Below are 11179 nucleotides of genomic sequence, written 5' to 3'. Positions count from 1 at the left end.
GCCTCATGCTACCGAGTAGTTTCAGCTTTCACAAGTTTCAGTTTATGATTTATTAAAGGTATTGCTATTTCCTGAATATCTCTAGATTCCTTTCAGAGGAAAGTTCTGAAAAGTCCTTACAAAGACAGCTGGAAGCTACTTAAACCTGCTCCATTGAAGTCCAGCTGTAAATAAAATGCATCATTTCTTACTGCAAATGGGTACCTTTCTATATTGGAAAGAGATGGTCACATACAGTACCCATGTAACCAAGGTCTAGTAAGAAAACAAATCTTTTATTTATTTTTGCTATTTCCATGCAGATATCAAATTGTGTGTGCCCCATGGGTCTTAAATGCACCTCCTTATGGGGCAATCAAATGTCAGGGGAATTATTCCTGTGCAAAGGAATAGCTGAAGAACAGTAGTAATTCCAAAATGCGCTCTTAATACTTTTCTCTGGTAAAGTCAGCAATGTATTGGGACCTACACAGGCAGAAGGGAAACCGTGGGATAATAGAAAGAAAAAAAGGTTAATTCAACATATAAGTTGAATGATTAAGCAGGCATTGACATTGCTATGATTTGTATTATGGACTTTTTTTTCAATTTAAAAATTATTCCTTACTTGTCCCTCTACTTCTTCACTAATTATCAGCTTTGCTGAAGGGTATGTCAGGGAGGAACTATCTTCATGGATAACTCCTAAGAATTGGGAGCCACATAGAAAAGAAAAACAAAACCCCCTGGCTAGCCTGAGTTGAAGTGGCAAACATTGGGTAGAGGCTGCCAAAAGAGATGGGACCAGAAAGGGACAAAATGAATAGAGGCAATGATGGATAGATGAGAGGGAGTAATTCATGTCTCTGAAAGCATGATGAAATCTTAACTTGAAGATGAAATTCTTAACATGAAATCTTAACATGGGAGACAGGCTGAGCTTGAGAGGAAGAAGCCATTAGACAAATAAATGTCATAAATTTACAGATGTCCTGTGTTCCCCACTGCATGAGTTAGTCATGTTAATCATTGGCATGTCTTTTCAGATACTAAAGAGTATTTCGTCAAATCCCGCTTATAACTGATACCGAGGCTGTGGAAATAAAGTGCATATGGTGGCAAAAGAATTAGATCTTTCAATTTGAGTGTGCATCTGAGTGTGCGTAAGCACTTAGTTTTACCATTTTGGTTGTTTTAGTGAAGACCACGTTGAATCTTTAATGATGGACTTCCTTACATTCATTTTCTTTCTTGACACGAACACTTAGAAGTCATGTGCCTTTTTCCATCTCTGCCAATACTGCTGTAAATTGGCCTAGGCAAAGGAAGATCAATTCTTCTTTGAATCTTTTTTCTAACCTATTAAAAGTATCCAGTTATCTGGTACGGCCAATCATTTAGTTTGTTTTAGTCTTTGTAGTGGGTGATCTCTGCTGAGCCACTTTATTTTGTGCTGAGGCCATCCAGATTAGTATTACAGGCTGTCTAACATTTGGGATTCTACAAACATTTGCTACCTGGAGCTGTGTGAGTTGCTCAGACAGCTTTCCAGACCCACACAGACAAAAGTTCCATTGAAATGAATAGCTCTATTCATTTGCGAAAAGGAGGGAAAGAACCGAGCAAAATTTTAAAAGGGCTCTCAGTGCATTTATATAGCTCCTACAGAAGTCACCAGCTTTAGTTATAGAACAAATCTTGCTATCCTAATTGTTACAGTGCTTTGGCCATTTCTTAATTGCTCCCTTTGGACTTCTTTACGCTCCTGTCTGGGATCTTTTTTAAGTGTCTCCCTTACTAAAACGCTGCCAGCACATGGCAGAAAAAGTGAAGAACAGGTCCAGGCTTCTAAACTCCTACATACATGAGGAATTTTAGTAACAGAAATAATCCCAGAAAAGTAAATGGGATTCACTATGCAAGTAGAATTACCTACATGCATGTTTGTAGGATTAGACCAAGATGTTCATTTTTAGCTGTAAGGTTTTATAATTTTTGCTTCTGGCAGGCTTTGAATTTTTAGCCAGAAGGGCTGATTTGGCACCTCTGGAACCACAGTGACTAAAATAAGGGAAGAAATATGGGCAACAGCAACAGTTGTTCTAACCTTCTAATTTTGGTGCAGTTGCAAAAAATGTAACATTGTCACTAGCATTCCTCAATTTCAACCAAGTGAAACTTCACCACCTTTTTTGCAAACTGAGATTTTGTTGTAAATATGGTGACATTTCATTCCTTTGAACAAATAGCAAATCTATATGCATCTGTCCTATTGGAAATTTATCCACTAACTGAAAAAATATACACTTTTCCAGTTCCAGGCACAACCAAAAGGGGATTTTTTTTTCTTCTATAAAAGCATAAATCTGGGTATTACTAAAGAATAATGTCTTTTGCCCTGACATAGATCCACAGAAGCCAAAGGATACATCCCAGTAAAGTACACTCAAATCTGGCCACTGTGATGGGTTTCTGGAGACTTAGTCTTATTGCTCTCTTTAGTTTTCCTGTGCTGTTGCTTCATCCTCATCATCTCCTTGACAACTCTTGTCTTCCTCAGCTAGGTTCTTTCCCGTTCCAGTCTAAGGTGTTGCTGCCAAAATCATCATCATAATCTTCTATTTTAAATACTTTTCCTTTCAGCATCTTGAACCCATTTATGGACTTCCCACCTACTCTCCACATCGTTCTCCTTGGTTTTACCTTCAAGATGCTGCATAAAACAGAATTTGCTTTGGCCTACACCCTCTTTTTCTTCCATTTCCTTTTCTGTCCTTAATATCTCTCATTGCTGCTCCCTTTGCCTACCCCTCCCTGTCTTAGCTTTGTTGCTTACCACCCCTGTCTCTTGGAAATACAATGAAATACAGAGGGAAGAAAACATAATTTCTTGCTGGTATACAGTTGTCTCTCTTCTTTTTAAACTCAATTCTTTTTTACAATCTTTCTACGGAAAGCTAATGTTGTTACTCTTCACCCTCTAGTAACTGAACTTCCCATTTTTTGTCTGGCCTGTGTGAACTCAGTTGTAGGATCTTTGGGACCTTTGCTTTAATGTTCTGAATAGCTCTGTGTGTATTTATGACACCACGGAGATCTTGGAAGCATAGGCAGTGAATGTGAGATGACAGACTAAAGAGAAACACCAGCGTTAAAATTCAGCAGGTGATCATCTTGATCTCATTTCCCAAGCCATCGCTGCAAAGTAACAGTGATTTACAGGCAGACTTCCAGTAAGATGACTAAAGAAATGCTGGGGATGCCGGTTAGGAGAAAGGCAGTCTGTGGTCATACCCCCTGTTTCAGGCGCAGGTGATCTCGGAGGACAGCTCACAACCTGTCACTGCTCATTGCCCCCTGCTAGCTGAGACCACCACCCTTCCAGCCGCGGGTCAACGGTGTGTTTGACCAGTTTGGTTTGGGCTTGGGGTGCAACCCCTTTCATGATTTTCTGTGTCCGTAGAACTGGATGTGACCACATCTTTGATATAATACCTTGGAGATCCGTTACTTTTGTCAGTATTTCACTCTTTAATCTTATATTTCACAGGGAGAGGTTAGCTCTTTGTGTACAGTAATCACAACAAACCAGTTTCATTTAGCCAGCTGACAAAATAGAAAATACATACAGCAAATTTTAACGTCTGTCTATTTTTTCCCTGGGTCAGAACAACTTCATGATCCTTTATTTCTGAAGTAAATAGTAATTACCAGCAGGGCCATAGCTTGTACTGAGACAGAATTTCCAGACATAAAAAGAAGATCAATTCTGGGACATTTAGGCCTTTGGTAACACTGTCCTGGAGAGTAGAAGCCTCTAGCAGAGGGTGATAAAGCATAGCTGGGACTGACTGTTGAATGTTGCTCTCTTCAGCCAACACAGCTGTTTATGGAATATCCTACAGCTACCCTTATATAGGTAGCTCCTCTTTTGCACTGGTTCTTGTAAGCGTAGCGCAGCCATGTGTGACTGTTCAGCAGAGCACTGATACCTTTAAATGACTGAAATAAATATTTGCTGATGTGTTTAAATAAGTCAGAAAATTACCCCCCTTTTTACAAGCCTATACGCTTCAGTGTGAGACCATATAAAGAACATTAATTTTGCCAAGATGGCAATTTTTGGCAAATTTTATTGTATTATCAATGTTATCAATATCAATGTTATCAATATGATCAATTATTAGTATTATCAATATAGCTAAATGACAAATGACCAAATAACATAATGTCATGGCCATTGTTGTTTTATTGATGAAGACTTCAGTGTTTCTAGGCTATATTTATGATGAGATGTAAGGATTTTTGCTAATTCTTCAGAACATACAGAATTAAATCCATTGGTATTAGACACAGTGCCTTCAGTGAGACCAAGACTTTACCCATAGTAGGCAATGAAGTTGAAGTCACTGGCAGATTAAGTCTAACTATCACTTTTTTGCACAAGCTTTCTTTCATTTATAGTATGTATACTTTCATTGTAGTTTTATTACTACTATTTCAGAGCAAAGGTGTTAGACTGATGCTAGGTATCTTGAAGCATAATCATATTTAAAAATATTTTTTTAATGGATTATTGATTTAAGTGTCTCAGCATGTGTGCAACATGCTCTTCAATGTTATAAAAGCAATTTTTACCTCATTTGTGGATAATAGATTTTTAATATGTAGTAACATGATGCTGGGGCTAAATAAATTCCTTTAACAAGCCCTTCCAAGTTCTGCCTCTTCAAACCAACAAACATAGGTTTGAAATGCACACGTTATATTTTAAAAGGGTTTTCGAATAAATCTTTGAGAAAATAACTCTTTTATCCATCCTTTGAATTTCTCTTGTGTAGAGGCCGATCCAGGAAAGGCAATCCTGCCTAATGGAATTCTAAGAAATTAAAAAAGCCTCTATGTAATGTTGTTTGGGTATCAAGTGTCAGCAATATATTTTCCATGACTCGCTTTGCTAAAATAAAAAAATAGATAACCTAAAGCTAGGCAGATGAGGTGAATAACGTGATTCAAAGGCACTACCAGACACAGGGGTTTTTTTTCAGTGGACTTAATATTACTTTAAAATGTCCAGCTAACTAAATATAGCTGGTGAGGCTATGAAGATATGAAAAGGCACACAATAAAAATCAGTATATGGAACTTTGGTTGAAGATATTCTTTCCCCATATATTTGGGTGCTTAAGTACCCAAGTAACTTTAAACACTGCACTTTATGATTTTCTCTTATGCGTATGCCACTTGTTTGACAAAAGGTCTGAAAGGTCAATTTCCAGAATCTTCTTAGTGTTGGTGTTAGTATTTTTGCTGTAGCTGTTAGGAACATCATACAAATCCTATCTTTATGGCACCGAGTCTTGGAAAAGAGAGGAAAGATACTACTTTAGTTTGCTAGTAGGCAAATTTACCAAAGACTCAACGGGATAATATTGTCCAGTGCTTAGGCTGAACAACAAAAATTATAAAGTGCTGATGACAAAAAAAAAAATCAGTTTTACCAATGAGAACATACTTGATCCAGGTTACCAGTGTGTTAAGAAGAATGATAAAGAAAATAATCGGATCTTGCATACTAAGTGTGAATTGTTTGGCTTTGTGCTTCCTCTATGAAAACAGTTCTTTGCTAGTCTACCTTCCAGTCCTCCATGAGGAGACTTCACCTTTTTGAAAGTCGTCTTCTTTTTTCCTTTCTTTTCCTTTCTTTCCATAAGTATCTTAAAAGCACAGCTACTAAATATGGCCACATTTGTAGCATGTATTTTACATTTGAGCAGATCTTCTAAACTGCAGAGAATGGGAGACTGCTTTGCAAAGTCTGTTTCCACTCAAGGATTCCAGCCTCTAGTTTTGCAAAGCCTTCTGGGAATACATTTTCCTGGTCTGCATTCCAGTAGCTTTTTATTTCCTGTAGCTGTGTCAAAAGCAGTAATAGTAAGTCTAAAGAATGGAACAGGTTACTTTATAATATATGTACCATATGGCTTTGCAGCCTTCTTTCTTCATTTGTTTGGAAATGATTGCAGAGGATAATAGTGACTCTGTTCACTAATTGCTGTCCCATGTGCCATATTCGTATACTTGAACTGGGCTGTCAATGAAGAATTTATGTTTTCTTTTCACATTTTCTCTTAGATCGTGATATGATCAGAGGAAGTTAATTGCCATTTTTCAGAACACTCTGGCTTCAACAGCAATGTCTTTTGGATCATCATCAACTCCATACACTATATATGCACATTGCATTATTTATTGCTTTATATTCAAGTCTGCTTTTCTATGGAAAGAAATGTCACTTTTTGCACTCATCTATTTCCAGCACCATGTGGAGCCCTAGCATCTCCAAATTGACTGGGAGAAGCTGATAATTTACAGAAGCTGCAAATTATCTTAATCAAGACAGCCGCATCAGAGCTGCAGACCATAGTGGGATAACATTCTTTACGATACTTTTCAAACCATAATCTTTGTAAGCTCAGATTTCATTTATGAAAAAGAAGCACAATGTTAATCATATTGTATTTCCCCAGAATGTTGCTCATCTTTAATTTAAAGGTAAAACAAATAATGTTTTGTTCCCAGGTAACTTATAAATTTACTGTAAGCACAATTATAAAATCTTATTGTATGCATTTTTTAAAAAGCATAATTAGAAGACAATAATGTAAATGCTAAAATTATGAGAGACTCCCTTGATATTAAAGTACTGCCTGTACTTGAGCTTTATTAATTATTTTATTTATTAATTCTTTTGGTAACAAATTTACACAGGGTGTCCTACAATGTAATAAATACTTTTAATGCTACATATTGCATAAAAGTTCAGTGTTCTGTCTACATTCAGTGATTTTTATTTCTTGTTCCTTTTTCCTATCATTGTGTGATGCAAATTACACTGGGGTATTAGCGCTAGCAGAAAGTTGTCTGCATTTCTGAGCTTTTGGCTTTACCTAGCTAATTCATCTGAGACACAGCTGGGATTGGGGGGAAATCAGGGGGGAAAAAGGGCTTCTTTAACATTTTTCAAGTCCTGAACAGCAAGACAGTAGAAGGAATATCCATGCACAACTCTTAAAAACAGCACAAAGAAACAAGAGCAGTAACAGAGACAACAGTCAGATTGTTTTTTCCAGTGGAGTATGAATCTGAACAATGAACTAGGTGAAAGAGAGAGGGTGAAATAAAAGACACTGAACAGCTAAAGGAGTTGTCTGGACTAATCTTGTACTTACTGATATATTTAGTTTACAAGTCATCAGTGCTGAAAGCAGAAATCAGGGATGTTGATGGAGAAGGGCAGAAAGGGCAAAAGAATCCTGGCTAAGAGGTTTGTCTTTTAACTTTGATGTACATCTTGGATAATATAGCACCAGGATGGTCTCCTGAAACAAAACAAAATGGGGCATTTATAACATGTCTTTAATTCTGACACTTTTAAAAGAGACTTACAACCACTGAAGTGTAACAACTCTGGAGAATAACAAGGCTGCCTTGTAGGGCCAGCACACTATTAATCAGCCAAGGTGGGAAACTGTATGGAGTAAGTGGTGGGATGAGGTGAAGTGATTCCTTGGCTGCATAGACTCCATGTCAGTCGTCTAACTACAGCCTGGCAGAGATTTCCTACGTGTAACTGCAAAATGGTAAAGCAAACTTTCCACTGAAGCTCTTCCAAGATCTTCATCATTTAAACTAAAGGAGAACCTTCTGATCCCATCATAGGCCAGCCATGAGGTAGTGACAGAGTCACAGAGCTGTTGTTTCGTCAGAGAGAAGTCAAGGGTGTCTTACACTATAACAGCAATAATTCTGTTTATGCCTATAGTGTTCCTAAAATGTGCCAGATATAAAACAAACACCCTGAAGCACTCAAATTTGGATGGGCAGCAAAGGCAGAAAAGGCATATGAGGAGAAAAGACAGCTATTTAATTTTACAGTGGGCTTTTTCACACTATTCAATTACAGTTTGCTGTTTTAACATTAGTAATTCTGAACGAAGTACTTTAGGAAACTTTTAGATGCTCTCCCTCATAATTTTTCCTGTTGCGATTCAATTCTCACTTCTCTGAAATTCCATGTGACTGAAAAAGACTTGAATGAAGACTGAGCAGTAGTATGTTTTTCTTTAGTTTCTTCTTGTTCACCACTGTACTTGTCACACTTTCTATCCTTTCAAGGACAGGTAGGGAGAAAGGAAACACTTGTCTGTTTGTCAGGCAGCTGAAGAGGCAAATTAGCCAAGGTCTTCTGGTGGCACAAATGAATCTGGTCACCCGATGGGAAGAACAGAAAACAGTAGCCAAAACACCAAAATAAGGGCCATAGGGAGTAGCTACAGAAGGATAATGTGGAGTTTGCTCTGAGGAAATAGCTAGGTGATAATAATCTTTTTTACATAACCTGGTTTTCTTTGCACTCTTTAACAGAAAGAGGAGTGAACTATAAAGTATTTTTAATCCACAACACTCTGAGGCACTGAGTTCCACTGTTTAGCTATGGATTTTGTGAAGAATTGCCTTTTTATTTGGTCTGATCCTGTTGCCTTGTTTGATGCTCCTTGTATCTTGTACTAGGAGAGACTGAGAATATAAATTTCTTATTCACCTTCTCCATGTCATTATTCATTTTATGGCTTATTTTAATCCTTCTCATTTTCCTCTTTTCAGGGTGTAGTTCTAATTCATTCCTTGTATGGAGACAGTCCTGTATCAGCATCCTTGCTGTCCTATATACCTTTGTACATGTTTATTCGGTGATGAGGAACCAGAACTATGCACATTATTCAAGATGTGTGCCTCATGGATTAAACACTGTCATCATAATGCTTCTGTTTCATTCTCGGTTCCTTTCTTAATACCTAAGAATATAATTGTTATTTCTGTATAGCACTAAGCACAGAACTGATTACGAAAATACACATTGTATTTTATGCTATCCCTTCCTGTAATGAGTCCTTGCTATAAACCACTGGAATAGGTAACTAGCGTATTACACATACATTGAGCCTACCGACCAACCCATCTCTGCATGAGTTCAGTCATTAATCCATATGATGGCTCTGTAACCTCTGTTAGTTCCAGTAATAAGCATGATACCCAAGTTGAAGTGCCTGCTACTTGATGAAACCTGTCTCAAGCTGATCCAGGAATTTTGTGTGAATCAGCAATCCCTAAAGTTGATCTTCTGGGTCTAGGATTACCCTTGAGACATGCTCTTCAATATCCTCTTATGGAGGGTATTGTATATATTGTATACAATTGTATATATTGTATATATATATATTATATGAGGGTATTCATATCCTCAATATGGAGTCCAGAAAGGACATGCTAGAGAACATGTGGCCAGGACTTCTGGCAACGCTTTTGTGAAGTAACACAAGAGTTAAAAAGCAGGACCGCAACTCAGTGGTGCCCATTAGCTCTGCAGAAAGCCTATCTGGAGCACGTTGAATTAGAAGCAAAAGTTAAAATGAGGTCTTGGGAGTGGCTGAACAGTCTAATTAGATGAAATCTACTCTTAACTGAGGAAACACTTCAAACTCCACTTTAATATAGAAACACTTGTTTCTAGACTTTCCTGCTTACCTTATCAAAAACTTTACTTTATCTCTGCCCTAGAGAGGAATGGAATCCAAAGGCTACATCTATTTCTTGAACTTTTGCTTTGTCCAGAAGAGGAGGCTTGTTTAGAGGTTATATTTCTTTACAGGCTTTCTTTTTCTTTTTGTTGTTAAAAGAAGAAAGCTGTGTTTGTTCTGAGTCCATCTGACAACTTTTTTCCTGATTTGTCTAAAACAAAAAGGGAGACAAGGAGTCGTCATTATCAAGACAAGAGAATTTGAGGAATAAATCCAGCTGTTGGTATAAGTTAGCTCTTAAGTAAGACCAGAGCATCACAATACAAAGTAGATGACAGTTTATCCTTCTACAGTTTGACTAAGTGAAATAAAGTCTAGGCTAGGATGGTCATTTCCCACAAGTCTTCTAAAAATCTCTGTTAAGAAGAATAGGATGGTAATAGCTATTGTTCAGACTCCTCAGTATATAACACTGCTACTATTTTACAATATTTGCACAAAAAATTAACATTAACCCTTGTTACTTTATGTGAGTAAAGAGATCCAGTGTCTACCATACTGCCTCAATAAGTATAATACAGTGGTTGCACTGAAACAAATCCCTTGGCTCAAGGTGGAATCCTTTTTCATTAAGATGTTCAGCCTAACATATTCCTAACAGGGAAATTGAGGATTCCCTAGGGTAAACTGTAGACAGCATGAAGTTAGTTTATGCCAGCCGTTACTCTCATTGCTTACCCTACCCACTGCAAAAGGCATTTGGGAGCTTAGACTGAAGGGGGAGAAAAGATTTGGGCCAGAATATATATCGCATTGCTGAAAGAGTTCAAGCTGATCCAGGGTGCAGCAGCCCTGAACCACTGTTGTCTGTGCTACCATTTAGCTATGCTGAATAAAAGCTTGGCAGAGCTGAGCTTGAAGCCCAGGTTCTGGACAGTCAGTATAATTGTCTCAATTTAAGAAGTGTTTGCAATAGGGCAGACCAGTGCTCAATAAGGAACTAGTCTGGCAATTACTTAGATATTTGGCATGTGGCATTTCTATTTCCAGTTGCCAAGGTATGTCTGAAATGTATTTTCTGTGTCATTTTGTGGTAGGAAGGAGAGCATATTCATAGCCCAAGTATCCATACCTTGTTATCCACTTGCATACAAAATCTCTGACTAAGATTACGTGTGTAAATTGGCAATTTCAATCAGGTCATTTCAGTTGAAGATCCTACGTGCACTTGTGCATAACTGTGCTAGACATCTTTCAGCAGACTGTTCCTTAAGCATCTCTAGTATGAGCGAATTTTGCAGTGTCTGCAGTTGGGTAAATAGCCCAGCAACATGGGTTTTAAAATATGAATTCAACATGTTATTTGTTAATGCAGAATTTCACAGGTTTTTAATTCCATATATTGCTCTTCCACTTGTCTGCTGATCCTTCTCTCAGTTGTTTTTTTGTGGTTGACAAAGTATTCTGTCCTAATGTACAAGATAAAATGGAGGCAATGTCTGTGGTTTGAAAGGGTAGCTCATTGGAATTAATGTGGTAGAACACAGTGTTTCTGTTTGCAACAGACGTGGTAAAGAACTTCTATGAAAAAAATGCTTGGATTTAAACTTTTTTTTTAA

At 37.5% G+C, this 11179-nt stretch overlaps 1 long non-coding RNA gene across 1 annotated transcript in view; it reads right to left on the bottom strand.

Annotated features, from left to right (window-relative positions):
• Positions 1–9571: 9571 nt before the first annotated feature.
• Positions 9572–11179, bottom strand: part of LOC142412652 (uncharacterized) — a 58362-nt gene continuing 56754 nt past the window's right edge. The window contains exon 3 of the long non-coding RNA XR_012776560.1: positions 9572–9771. This is a non-coding gene — a long non-coding RNA (uncharacterized LOC142412652). The remainder of the gene's footprint in view (positions 9772–11179) is intronic.

This window comes from Mycteria americana, chromosome 7 (assembly GCF_035582795.1).
Source record: "Mycteria americana isolate JAX WOST 10 ecotype Jacksonville Zoo and Gardens chromosome 7, USCA_MyAme_1.0, whole genome shotgun sequence".
NCBI classification, from domain to species: domain Eukaryota; kingdom Metazoa; phylum Chordata; class Aves; order Ciconiiformes; family Ciconiidae; genus Mycteria; species Mycteria americana.
Note: the sequence above shows the minus strand (reverse complement) of the source record. Positions and strands in the feature narration are given on the sequence as shown.